At 42.1% G+C, this 13,950-nt stretch overlaps 1 protein-coding gene across 2 annotated transcripts in view; it reads left to right on the top strand.

Annotated features, from left to right (window-relative positions):
* The first annotated feature begins 761 nt into the window (after positions 1-761).
* The window catches only part of nlgn3a (neuroligin 3a), a 122,021-nt gene continuing 108,832 nt past the window's right edge, over positions 762-13,950 (top strand). The window contains exon 1 of one of the 2 annotated variants that reach the window (XM_085790112.1): positions 762-1,138. The gene's annotated coding sequence lies outside the window, so the exon portion shown is untranslated. The remainder of the gene's footprint in view (positions 1,139-13,950) is intronic. The other variant, XM_085790113.1, reaches the window with a different exon arrangement.

The raw sequence follows: 13,950 nt of genomic DNA, 5'->3' as shown, positions 1-13,950 counted from the left end.
GGGAAGAGACACTCACTGAATGGAAACCAGTGTGTGATGCTGTGGTTGCCCATTGGTGAAGAAGATCACTCTGATGATGATGTAATAGGAAAATAAATGTGTCCCATCTGGCAAACTCTTGATTCTTTTCTTTTCTGGTTCACATGATGCATATGAACATTGGACAACAAAAAAGCTGTGGATGAGCTTAAATAGAATTCACTGAGTGATGAATTTAAGATCAACCTCCAACTTCATTCCTGAAAAAGCTGCTCTGTGGGTTATTAGGCTTTTAAATGGCCTATTTAACATTTAGGGAACTTTTCCATTGCCTCTTTTCGTTCATTCCTTTTTTCTGCGGCCTCATAAAATTCCCACTCTCTGCTCTTAACCTTGTGTCATCGCTGTAAATAGTTTATCTTTAGTGGAATTTATTCTTAATTTTAAAGGAAATTCATACAAAATGCAACACCTGAGAATTTCAGATTCCCCCCAGAGGAGCAGCTCTCCGTCTGGAGAAGATTGAAGCCTCTAACAGGATGATGTAGGGGTTTTGTGATACAGACACTAAAGTGTGGCCCATCAGTGAAATATTAAAAAACGCCCATTTTTGATGAGCTGTCAAAGGAGGCAGAGGAGAAGGGCAGAGCGGAGTCGGAAGCCATAAATCCTCCGCTCCTTTTCATGTGTGATGCGTGTGCCCTTGGTTACCTAGTAACTCTCCTCTCCATCTCCAATCGGCGCTCCCGAATATCCAGGGCCCACGGGATCGCGCCGCGCGCTCCCGCCAGAAAGCTCGTGTTGAGCTCAGGAGTCAAGGCGAAAGCATTAAAACGCACCAGGACTAGGAGGAGAGCTTCCCGCTGAAGAACAAGAAGAAAAGGGAAAGAAAAACACGCAGGATGGGAGAAACGCTTTGAGATGATAGCGGAGCTGGGAGGATGACAACCCTTATCGCTTCACAGGAAGGTCATTCCCGAAAAACATAAAGCAGTGCGCAGAATATAAGGATATTTGGAGTACGTACACCCGACTGCAAGTGAAGACCCCGAAACAGTGAAACATTGTCCCGGCTTTTTTTTCTTTTCTTTTTCTCTTTTTCTTTTTCATTTATTTCCACAGAAGAAGGCATGGGGGGGATTACATCGCGACAAGGCAGGTGAGTCATTTTCATGATACTTGAAGAGCAAAGCTGAGGGGAAAAATCTTAAGGCTGCTCTGCGCCGGGAGTGACTTAGGAGGTTGCAGGAGAAACGCATCGCGCTACTTGGGTTAAAAAAAAAAAATTGGAAGACTTGTACTCGGTTCATATTTATTTTATTTCCTGAAAAATAAAAAAAAAATCGTTATTATTGTTAGGCTTTACATCGACGCAGCGCTGTAAACCCTGCACGAAGCACGTATACTTCCAAAACCTGTTTGGATTTTTTTTTCGGGGGGTGGGGGGGGCTTGAACGGAGCACAGCGAGTCTTATTAGAGACAGGGGGTTTGGATGCTGGATAACTGTGTGTGTTTTGCCCACACCAGCATATGTAACGTGTGTCACAACAGCACTGCGCTGCAAACGTCATTGCAGAAAAGAAAAGCTTGTGATAATTGTTCAGAGCACTTGTTACTTGGCCATGAAGACATCTTGTGTGTGTGTGTGGTGTGTGATGGAGCAGTGACGCGCAATCTCTCTCTCTCTCTCTCTCTCTCTCTCTGCTCCCCCTTGAACATAAAATACTTATTGCAAATGACATTTAAAGCTTTAAAGTTTCGAAAAAAAACCCTGAATCAAATCGATGAAAATGAAACCAGATCATAGATTTGTAATTTTTCAAATTATTATTTTGATTTTTTTTTTTTTTTTTTTTTTTTTACACCAGTGGGATCTGCCACCACTTTGTAGCAACAACACTGTATAGCCTGCTGTTTGTGGTGAGGAGCTGGATAACGTGCCACAGGCATACATGGGGATCCCCCATGTCACAATTCTTGCCTTGAGTTTTTGCTCATGAATTGATTTCTCATGGGAAGTTCATGGATGAATATATGACTGTCTCAATGTAAATGTTCTCGTTGTGATGCACCAGCTCCAGTGGGAGTTTGCTTGGTTATTGAGGGATATTTTCACTCTGTGATTTTAGAGTGAACTCAGAAGATTATGTTTTATTAATGTGCTACATGTGTGCATCACTGAATTTCTCTCTGATGTAGTAACCTATAAATCTACTGTATCTGTTGTCATCACATGGTGACACTGATTCCATGAGACTGCTAAAAAAAAGGAAGAAAATAAACGTAGTAAACACCTTCACCTTTCCATTTCCTCTGTGTGTGCTGTGGAGGCCAGATGCAGCCGGTGCTTGTGGAGGGGAGAGGGTTGGGGTTATCAGTGCTAATTTTAAAGCACATGCAGTGATGATCCCGCAGGCCGCTCTCGTCCGCTCTCTTTTCTCTCGCTGTGAAACTCCTGGACACAAACTTGGAGATAAATAGTCTCATTGTCGCCGGTGGGAGAGAGAACGATGAAGTGTGAGAGTTGAATTCAGAGAAGGGGAAGGACGGGCAAAAATGTAAAGCGAGAGTTGTCATGGTGATTGGTTGAATGAGCAATGTGTCCCTGAAAACCTAAAGCATTTAGGAAATGATCCAGCATTTTATTTGGCATGCATGCCACACTATTGATGAAAGAAGTCCTTAATGGGTTATAATAACACGGACGCATAGAATTCCTAGTTTTTGTTGAGCACATTTAAAACCCTATGAAATTTGATTAGGACTCCTTGGATTTTGATTTGATTTGCAGGCAAATTGTCTTCATTTATATTGTATGTGTGTCTTCATATCATGCGAAGGATTATGCATGCTGCTGCCCCTGCTTGTGAATTCTCTCTCAGGCCCTTCAGTGTTTGTATTCCAGTCCAGTAAAGTGATATTTTTTCAAGTTCCCTGCTGCTCTAATATCTATTCTTCCCCTCTTTTTTTCCCTGGATTGTGCTTGAGCTGTGTAACAATCATGGCAGCCTTAATTTACGATGAAAACACTGCAGGAGAATAATTACTGAGAAGGCTGCCCCCCCGACTGCGTTCATTTGACAGACAGGTTTGGCTGGGAGGGTTGGGCCATCAAAAAGTGGTCAACACATGATCGCTGACATACATTTACACACTTACACACACACACACACACACACACACATACACGTTTCAAAGAGCAGCATTGAGTCTGTTGTTTACCCTGCGTCTCAGGACTGCTTGGGAAAAGCTCCATGAGACTCCATGTCTGCTGCAAAGGTCAGCGAGGCTTCTTCCTGACCCAACGTGAATACACCCGAGTACGTCTTGGCCTGACTTAGCATGGATGAGCCACTCATTGGTCTCTGGCCCAAGAGGCCTCTTGTTCTTTAGCCCTCCGTTTCTCTTTGAGCGTGCTCTCGTTATTGCTCTCACATCCAGACGCATGGACTAGAGGAGGTGTGTGAGGGCACATGCTCCTCGGTGTATACACCAAGGTGTGTGTGCATGCGTGTGTGTTGCACATATGAGAAAGGCTGCGGAAGGTTATTTGTGTTTTCTAATATTCTTCATTGTGTTTGACGTGTTGTCTTGAAGCAGCATGAGCGGGGGCTGAATAATTTCCCAAATGGATACCTCTGACCTTCTGAAAATATGTCCTATCGCTGGCTACCCTACAGTCGCAGGAAAAGCCTGTCATTGTTCCAGCACTATTTTCACAACTTTGCAATGTCAGACACACAAGAACAAAGAAAGGCAGTTGTGGAGAATTTGGATTTAATGCAGATTAGTTTACCACCACATTACCAAGCAAAAGAGATGACTGTGCTGGCCTTGATAGCTGATGTTCTCCGGGAAAAAGAAAAAAAATAGACACAGTTTAGAAATGTCTTACCAAACAGGCAGTTTACCCACTCTCTTTAAACTTACTGTCTCTTGTTGGCACAAGAGAAGAGATTCATTTAGAAACAGGATCCCAGTCTTTACTTTATTACCACTTACAGTGTAAATGAGTCAGAGTCATTCAGGTTTTTAATTGCCCTACACAATAGCAGCCGAGCAGAGAGCTCAGGAAACCGACGAGGCGACGAGCAGCAAAATCTTTTAAACCCAAGTCAAACTGTGTATCATGACGTGTCAACTGCGCTCATTCATAATCTGGCCATACGCACACACAGATGTACGATGACTAATGAAGGAGGATAAACTTGTCTCCTACTATTTGTTCAGGAGGATCATCATTAAATCACACCTTTCGTGAGAGAATGGTTGAAAAATATCCAGACTGTTTATTTAAAGAAATTACTCAAGTCAAGTGACAATTCACCAGATGCACTTGTGTCATATTCGTTTTTAATAATGAATGAGACATATTTGTTCAATCTGTGAAAAGATGAAAGTGTCTTTGTTTGGCTAACAAAATGGTTTTGGCCTGAGGCTGAAAGATACGCCTCAAGTCTACTGCACATAACATATTTAACAGAGATTTTACATTGTTCATGGCCCAAAAACATCTCCCCTGACTAACAGGTTTCCCTGCCAAAGACCAATGTCTGCTTAGTAAACAATCTTTTGGACATCACCATTCTAACTGCAAAGCAGATGTCACACAGTATGCCTCCACTCACTGTCTGCCAGAAGTTATCTTTTTGTTATTTATTTATTAATTAGACGATTTACACTCAATAGCACGCAGGCCGAGGACGAAGCCAGCCGAGTTAAAATCAGAGACGTAACCAAATATGCGGCAGCAGCAGCAGCAGCGAGGAGCTATTTCTGATTGTTTTGCTTTTTAATGGAGACTTTAAAAATGCATCACGTGGAGAGGAACAGCGAGAGGAGTGGGAGTGGGAGACTGTCATGATAGGGAGAGAGAGGGAGAGAGAGAGTCGCTCATATGCAAAGTTGTACTTCAGACTTACATAAGCTTAGCTTGGGATAAAACTCAGCATTCATACAGACGACATGAATGACCTTTTTTAACTCAGGGACGCAGGAATCAATCCAGTCGGGGCCGTGCGAGGAAGTTTTGTATACGTTTAATTGATTTTATTGTGTGTGGCTGTTGCAGATATTTGCAGACTGTGGCTGCGGTTTACACACCGAGGTGCTGTTTGCTTTCCGCTCGCACATGCGGTGTGATATGACAAACAACTCACACTTGAGGTTATGTATAGGTTCCTGTGCATTTGACCAAGTCCTGCACTTCCTGTCCTCTGAAAGTCAATGTCCGTTAGCTTTTCCCAGCTCATTTAAATTTTAAAAGTGTCTGTCAAGAAAATATTTAAGTGAAAGTCTGACAGGAACAAAGAAAGTCATTCTGCCCTTACTTAGCGGCTGACAGGGGGTGAAGCCCTGCCTGTTTTGTTTTTTTTAGAAGTTCACCTTAATCCTTATGATTCAAATTGCATTTTATTCCGCTTAATCCACCCTGAAAATACACAGACAGGGAATCAACACTTTTTAAATCCTGGGGATGAACGTGACCATCCAGGTAAAGTTGATGTGGCAGAGTGCGCGTGCCTTTCGCCCGTCAATCCTGCAGCTCCTTATCCGACTGAGCAATCGAAAAGCCTTTTTATCTCCTCATTTTCTTAACATGGAGTGAGCATTGTGTGGGTCTGGCAGGACACAGAAGCGCGGGCCCGTCTAATTCATGGGGTAAATTAGTGAAGATAAGGCCTGAGTCAGTACCTCTAGCCTACCATAGATCCCCTGGGGCAGGCTCTTAAGGAGCTTAGTAAAAGCCTGTCGTATGAAGACATGACATGGAGCTGGCTAAATGGGCTACGTTGGAGTGTCTTCCGTCAACCTAATAGTCATATATGGGTCACTGTCGTTCAGGCTTTAATCCCATTCAATTTATTCATTCTTGGTTATTAATTCAGAGTTTTAGAAAAATATGCCACTATGTGTAAGAAAGGTGAAAGAGGGTGCATTAGTGAAGCTCTTGCAGCTATGCGCCAAACTGACAAAACATTTAGACCCGCTCATAAGACCTAAGTTGTGTAAGACTATGAGTCTGTGTGCCAAATCAATAATGAATGCTGGTTTACCCGTAGTAAAAGAACAAGGAAGAACTCCTCCAGAGTCACTGGGTCACATACACTGGGGAAAAAATTAGAAGCTTCCTCGTGCTTTGCAGTGCCATGGTTCTTTTTTTTTCTTTTTCAGCTGCTTGCATATCCCGTAATTTTTCTCCAGGGTCCAGCGGCATGTCTCTGACACTGCTGAGAAATTACAGACACCGCCCGCAAAGTCTTCTCCAGCGAGAACTACAAAAGGCCATGTCAGGTCTTTGTGATATATGTGCGGCCATCTGAAGTGGAAAGCATGCTGACGGATAGGACACCAGTCTTGCGGGTGTGTGTTAACCTCATAATGCTGACAGATTACAGATTTAAATATTTTAAATCTCACAGAGCACATGCTACTGGTGATGAAGAGAGTGGAAATGACTGCAGTAATGCAAGAGATTAATAGAGATCCTCGCTGTTTTTCCCACACACACCCACACAACCTTGCCGCTGCCACTGGTCGGCCACGGTGTCCTCAAAGACACCTGCACCACAAGGAGACCCAAGTAGACTGTCTCGCTCTTCTGTGTGGTCTCGTCTGTCCTTCGCCATCCTCTTCTCTCGCTGCACTTTTTTGTGTGTGTTTCCATGCACACACATTCACAAATGTTTTAAATATATATTTTTTGTATTTTAGATTCAGCCAAATCAAAGCTGACATTGAGTCAGAGCCACCCTGCTTCATCTTTCCTTCTACCTCAGTGCAAGTTTTAAATAATGCAGAAGCATTTATTTATATCTTTTTTTAACATTGTTTTTTTATAGGTAGACTGCCCCCACACTTTTTACCTGTATCTGTGAAAACATAAGGCATTAGGTGAGTCGTTCAAAGCGCTAGTTGACTGAGCTTTTGCCTATCCAGCATTTATTTTTCATTTTACTGTTTTGGCCACTGAGGATCCTGGAGGCCAAATTAAATATAATATGCATTATAAATGTAAAGCTCATGATTGTGATGGCTCAGTCGCAGCAAAAAGAGCCTTTGGTTTGTTTTTTTTACTCAGGGCTATAGCCAGAATTTACCGCAATCCATATTCCCTGAAGAAGTTTCTGACTTGCCCCCTAGAAACGTGAATAATGTGTTTTCCCCCTGCATTTTCTTTATTCATTAAAGTGTTAATAATACAGTACATGTTCTGTAAATTAATCTTTTGTTTTTTTAGACCCTTTCCCCCCTTTCCCAGAGATACAGTTCTTGCAGACAAATGCTAAATCCCTTCATTACAGCTTTAATTTTTTTGCCCCAAAAATTAATTATTGGAATAACTGCTCTTTAAAAAACCACTAAACTCAGCCTTCAAAAAAACTCACATGTATAATTATAGGATGTAAACTCCTCCTTGGGACATTAAAACCCCCAAATTCCCCAAAACAACAGTGTGGACATGTCCTTGGTGTGTTGTGTGGTAGCAGCTCTGTCTTTATTAGTGCTCACATTTCCTCCCACATTCCACATACATGCAAATCAGGTTGACTGGAGACTCTGAATTGCCTGTAGGTGCAAGAGTGAGTGTGAGTGGATGTGTGCATGTTAGCCCTTTGATGGGTGTCCACAGTGTCCTGTTAAAGTTGTTATCTCCACTAACCTCGCTGAATAATAAGCAACCAAATCCGATGTGATTCCTCTAATAGCATACCTTTTTTTTCTTTCTTTTTTTTTACAGTACTATAATGCCTTTTAAATGCACCATAATGACATTTTAAACTCTCTACCTTAATAGAAAAGCACCTGCGTTGGGATTGGTTTGTATGTGTAGACCGGCTCCTGACTGTCATCTATTTATATCTTTTGCCAGTTTGCCAAAGTTTCCTGATAGCCTTTGGGAACAGAGAAATTCCTCCATCAAGCTCAGGCCCATCTGTGCCCATATTCTTCTCAAAAGGAGCCATCCTCCACAATTATAGCGTTCTTCCAATGATACTATCATCATGCCATCACTCTGTGTAAGAACAGGCTCCAGGAAATTGACTTGATATTAATCTGACAAAATTACCAAGAAAGGAAATTAGACTGGGGAATTTTCTCTGGCATCGATTGTGTTTTAAAGGCGGAATGCACACATTGCATGGTTGTCGGAGCTTAAGTAATAGAACATTTTGTTTATTGATTATTTGAAATATTCTGCGACAGTGCACATCAAGCTTTCAATTTCATGTTAAATAGTTTCTTCAAGCCAATGTGTTCTCTTTGACTTACTGCAACTCATTACATTGATACGGATCCAGATTCACCTGAAAATCTGGGTCATTACAGAAATAGCCTTGTAGCTCACTCTCCCAAGATGGCAGCTGTGATGAATAAGTGGTTGTGGGTCACTATGACAATGGATTAAGTGGAAAAAAAGAATAAATAAATAATGCGAGTGTGAAGGGAGGAGCCTACAGTTTTGATGGCTTTTCCTTGTTGGTTTGAAGTTTTGTTTCTGAGGAGGTTGGTGATGTGGGCGAACACATAAGACTAGAAGGATCCTCTAGGCGTTTTTCTGATCCTTTAAGTAGCACAGATTTAAGGGTTTTGCTAAAACTGCCCAAATTATCTGCCCAAAATCCATAATCGCATATTATTTGTGGAGTTCTGTGACTGTGGGATGCTGTTTGAACCATAATTATTAATATACTGTCTTTTCACGGGGTAAAAGTGACACTTTTAGCACTTCATGTATTTCTTATCCTGTTAAAACTGGGAAATGTGACACACTCTGTCTCTCGAGTCTCAACAACAGGAAGGTAGATTTGTGATGAGAGACTCCAGAGTTGTAGTTTCTCTCGTAGGTCCTTTTGGCCGGCGCCCACTGTGAATCTCAATCGGGCTTAAGAACAAGTGTTGAATGACATAATAGTGGTGGGCAGTTCGGTCCTGAAGCTGAAGAGTGAAATGATACTGTTAGATAGAAATGCTTCTCTGTGAGTAGCAGGAATGGAGAAGGGATCAGAGAGGATAAGAGCAAGGACAGAAGGAAGAGGTGAGATTGAAAAGAAACAAGAGGAAAACGGTTAGGTTGGAGAAAGGTAAGCCTGGATAAGCCTTTTGACAAGTGAGCTCAGGGCTGGAGAAAGCCAGTCAAACACAAAATCTGCCAAGTTTGTTTTATTCATGCTGTGGACAACTACAGCTTTACTATCTATTTTGTACAGCGACACACAAACAACAAGCAGAATACAAATGCTACTGAATTGTATCCTGGACTTTTCTGCGCTCCCTCTTTTATGTGAAGATTTTTGATTGAGGCAGATCTCCCTGCCATGTTGAAAATTACTAAATGATTCAACGTTTTCTGACACCCCAGAATTTACTGGCATTCTCATCTCCTATTCCCTTTAATCACATCCTCTCTCAGTCCAAACCTGCCTCACATACATTTGATGCATTTAAAATGCTACAGAAGCCCTAACTCCAAAGCAAACAGTGACAATAGGCATTTATTGTTTTTGCAGCTTTTGGTAGCCTGGCATCCAGTAATATGTCAACTAATGGGATATGGAATGGAGTTATTTGCCTTTGCTGCTGAAGAATAACAATTCACCAAACAGGATATTGATATTGAATTTACATTCTTTGAGTCTCTTCATGAGTTGGACGACCGAGCTGTCTCCCAAGTCCAAGATAAATTATTAAAAGGAAGATCTATTCTGTATTTTGCAGTCCAAAAGGCATCAGAACTGTAAAATAAAATCCAGGAGGACTGCTATGGTTACACTGCACAGTATTGGATTGGCTGTTGAAAAGGTACCTAAAGCAAAGTCTTTGCAAGCACACACATACACTTGCACTGTGCCCATAGACACCTCGGGGTTGATTCTAATGATACCCATGTGATTTATCCAGCAGATCCATGATCAGGATATATATATTTTAAAAAAATCCGGAACTGGCCTAATAAGCCGTATCTTTGGCTTTGTTTCCCAGTGTGCTTTTTTGAAATAAGACGTTAGGAAAGCACGAATGAGGAAACCTTATCATAAAAGACGTTGGAAATGTGACATATTTCCTCGGGGATAATTGTGCTTTGAATCTCGGTGGCCCACTTTTCCTTAGTATTGATGCTTTGCTGCACACAAATGACAAACAGCTGCATCACATGTAAAGGTCTTTCTAGTCAAATCCATTAGCAAAGGTCCCTAGCAAAGGACTTGAGAGGAGAGAGTGTCCCATTGAGAAAATGTTTACTGTTTGCGTTTAATTGTTGAGCGCAGTGTGAAAGGACTTGTCAAATTGGGTTAAATGAGGATCCTCGGTTCCGCTTTTAATCTGAGACTTGCACCCCCATACCCGCGAAAAAACAAAACGCTGCTGAAGATAAAAAGCGACCAAAACAGTAGAGCTTGGATATAGTGGTGAATGGCTCATAGAGGATATTTATGTAATCTTGGGGCACCAGGGCTGACTCAAACCCGACTGAGAGCTGCTGTTGCAGAGAGAGGCCCAAGGACAGTGGCAAATTTTCTAAATCCCTGGTAGACACAGAAAGTTAAGACAAGCAGTGTTGCAATAAAACAAAGCCCAGCCCATTTATCTGAGCATCCCACACAACCCCTGGCCCAGATTTAGAGCCCTGGGCATCCAGAGCTACCAAATCTTCTGGCAGCCGCTGCCACAGATATTGATAGGAAGAGCAAGAATCCCACCAAGGAATTCTGAATTCAGACTTCCCAAAACACAAGCTTGTCGTTTAATGGTTCAGAATCACACAGTAAAACAGTATGATGTAAAACAGCATGTACTATGTGAATTGTAATAATCTGTTTCTCATTGATTTTTGTTCTTATCCCTGAACTTGTTGAGCAAGTATCTCATGCTATGTGGCATTAAGAGTTTATGGATTGTTTGACAAAGCCAGGTCTTTGATGAGTATTTGTACCCTCCGGAGACAGAACAGTGCTGCTATTCCATCAAGAGTGAAATGCCTGTTTGAAAACAAATAAAAACAGGCCCTCTCTCATCATTAGATCTAAAGCACTTAATCCTGCACAGAAGCTCCTCTCTTCTTCCTCTGAAAACCTTTTCTTTGTATCCATCACATATAGATTTCCTTGGTGTCTGCATACCAAGTCTGCTGATGCTAACCCCTGGAGGTTGAGGACAGTTCTCGCCATCACAGCCCTCTTTAGGTTGTCCTAAGTTTAATTATTCACAAGATTAAAAAGAAGGGCCTGGTGGATTAGAGGGGTGAAAAAGCCTATAACAGAGAGAGAAAAAGACAAAACAAAAAAACAATAGATATAACGAATGCTTTGCTTCTGCAAACTTGAAGCATCGCACTTTGGTGCTGTCACCCGAACTCCCTTTGTATAAAAGCCGGATTTTATTCCTGCTGCTTTCTCTTGATTTATCTCACTATTTTTTTTTCACTGCCAACTCATAAAACACAAAAAAGGGATAATAAAGATCACCTACACACAGATAAACACAAACCAAGACACACCTACACAGGCCAGTCTTTCTGTTCACCACAGGGGTAAATGTTGCTAATATACAGTACAGTAGGTGCTGTGCCACATTGGCTTTGACTGTTTTGCCGTCAGTATTTTCTGAATATTGTGGGAAGGCCTTGTAGTCACATGAAATTTTACAGCAGGCATGCAGGCTACTCTTCATTGTTGCGTTTGCTCCTTGCTGAAGCTCTGAGGCTCTTCAGTTAGCACAAAAAATAAAAAAGAAAACACAATGGCCTGCTTGTTCCGTCTCTTCTACATTCATGCCTTGTAAAAGGAACATAAAACTCCCTTCCCCTCTGTGAGCCCCCGCTAGTTGCACTCATATTGGCATAGTTCAGACACAGAGGAATAGTTTTCAAAGTGTCACCGTTTAGGGCATGGTTTGGATGTCAGCAGTTAAATGAATAAATAATGTGCCCTCAAGTTGCATTTGATGTAGCGGGATCTGATCTGATATGACTATTCGCTCAAGCTAGCTAACATCCAGATGTTAGAGGGAAAACCCTTTTTTTCCCCTCAGGTTGCTAATGAAACATGGAAGAGGGAGGATGTTTGTTGTTGTTCCACTGACAAAAACATTAAGGGGAAGGTTGGAGCAAAAAAAAAAAGAAGGCGGGGGCAGATGGGTATGATTTGGGGATTGTCGCATTGTGTGTCTCCATGAATGCAGAATCGTACACAATGCAGTGGCGTGTGTATACAGTATCTACAGTGTGTGTTGTCCTTGCTCTGGGCTTCTTTGGTGCAAAGTAGGCACAGAATAGGAAGGCAGATACAGTAGTAGCTCACAGTGTGTGTTGTATGCAGTTTTTGAGGAAGTGCAGACAACCCGAGGCCAAATTCGCCTGCAGTGGTTGGACATGGCCTACTTCTAAGTGTGCAGTCATTAATGTGGTCCTCTACTCTGTTTAAATTACACAAATGGGATTTTAATTTATACCCACAGCTGCATATGCAGAGTGTCTTTTTTGCTTTCTGCTAAAATCAGTGCTGTGGTTTTAGATGGCGCATATGCATAGGATCTGGGTAAAATATGATGGATCTCAGAAGGTGGTGACACTTTGTGTGTGTGTGGCGCCTCACGGTATGACCTTGAATAGTCACAGTAAGCTGCAGTGTCTGAGGATGTGTGTGTTTGGTATTGTAGTGGCCTACTCTTGTCTCATGGACTTTCTAGTGCCTGTGTGTGTTTTGAATAATGTCCTGCAGGAGACACTCTAAGTGCAATGTCTAGGACTCAGGCGTCAGCAGTAATATCAGGGCAACCTCTCCTCTCCTCTGTGTGCAATGGCATGGGGGATATTACAGCATTAGAACGCATGAATTATGACCATATTGTTAGCTCAATGTCAGGGGACAGAGACGCGTCTCTGGTACTAGCAAGGCATCAGTCAAAAGCTTGAGAAGGGAGAAGTGGAGATTATGAAATGTGTTTTAAGTATATTCCCTGCACACAGTGTTTTGGGCTCTGTTGATAAATCTAACCAATTTTACTGAATAATGTTATATTGAATTAGGATGCCACATTTGTCACAAACTGTTGTGAGCTTAAGGCAGCTTCCCCGTTTGATCTGAAGGCTGCCGTGCTATCATAGCGCCAGGTACCACTGAGGATTCTGTATCATAGTAAATGGATCTGTGCATTTCCCAAAGATGGGGAGGCACAGGGAGAAAAAAAAACAACCAATGCAATAACAAAGGATGCATTACCTAATAGATTTGGCAGAAATACAGAGTTCAGGGCGGTCTGATAAAGCTGGGTTACAGTACTTTAATCAATCACTAAGAACACGAGCCAATTTAAGAAGAAGCCTGACATTCAAGATAGGCTTTCAGACAGGATTAGAAATAGTGAATGGAGAGTAGACATATCTGCCAGCCGAGCCGAAAGGACTGTTGTCAGGGGACAGTGTTCCCTCCTTCATGTGTGATATTGAGGCATGTCTCTGCCTCATCCGAACACCCAACTAATCCTTCCCCCAACCCACCCACATGCTCACCCCTATATATCTGCAAAGTCGCTTTCTTTCTTTCCAGCATTGCCCCTCAGTTACACTTGTTTTTTTTTTGTTTTTTTTTATTCCACGAATGCAGATGAGCATTAGTAACAAGACAGTGTCGGTCGCCTGTGTTGTTTCTGCTCTCTCCCTTCAAGAAAGGGCACTGTCATTTAAAATGTCCCTCGGAGCTCATCATCAGCTGGATTCTCTGGCCTGACTAATAATATCTAGAATATCAATGTGAACATGTAATAAGCGTGAGTGAGATGGCTGCTTTTCTAAACAGACAACTGGGAAATGCACTGGAGGTAAAACAGCTGCTTTCTCTCCCTGCAGGACATCTTTCTGGTGTCTCTTTTTACCCAGTCATGCACAACGCGAGACTATTTATCTTGTCTCTAGCACTTTGAAAATAACTGTACACCAGCTAATTGAAATTTTGATTAGCTGTTGTCAG

The sequence above is a fragment of the Trachurus japonicus genome, chromosome 10, assembly GCF_045865225.1.
Source record: "Trachurus japonicus isolate A0001 chromosome 10, Traja_1.0".
Lineage (NCBI taxonomy): Eukaryota > Metazoa > Chordata > Actinopteri > Carangiformes > Carangidae > Trachurus > Trachurus japonicus.
Note: the sequence above shows the minus strand (reverse complement) of the source record. Positions and strands in the feature narration are given on the sequence as shown.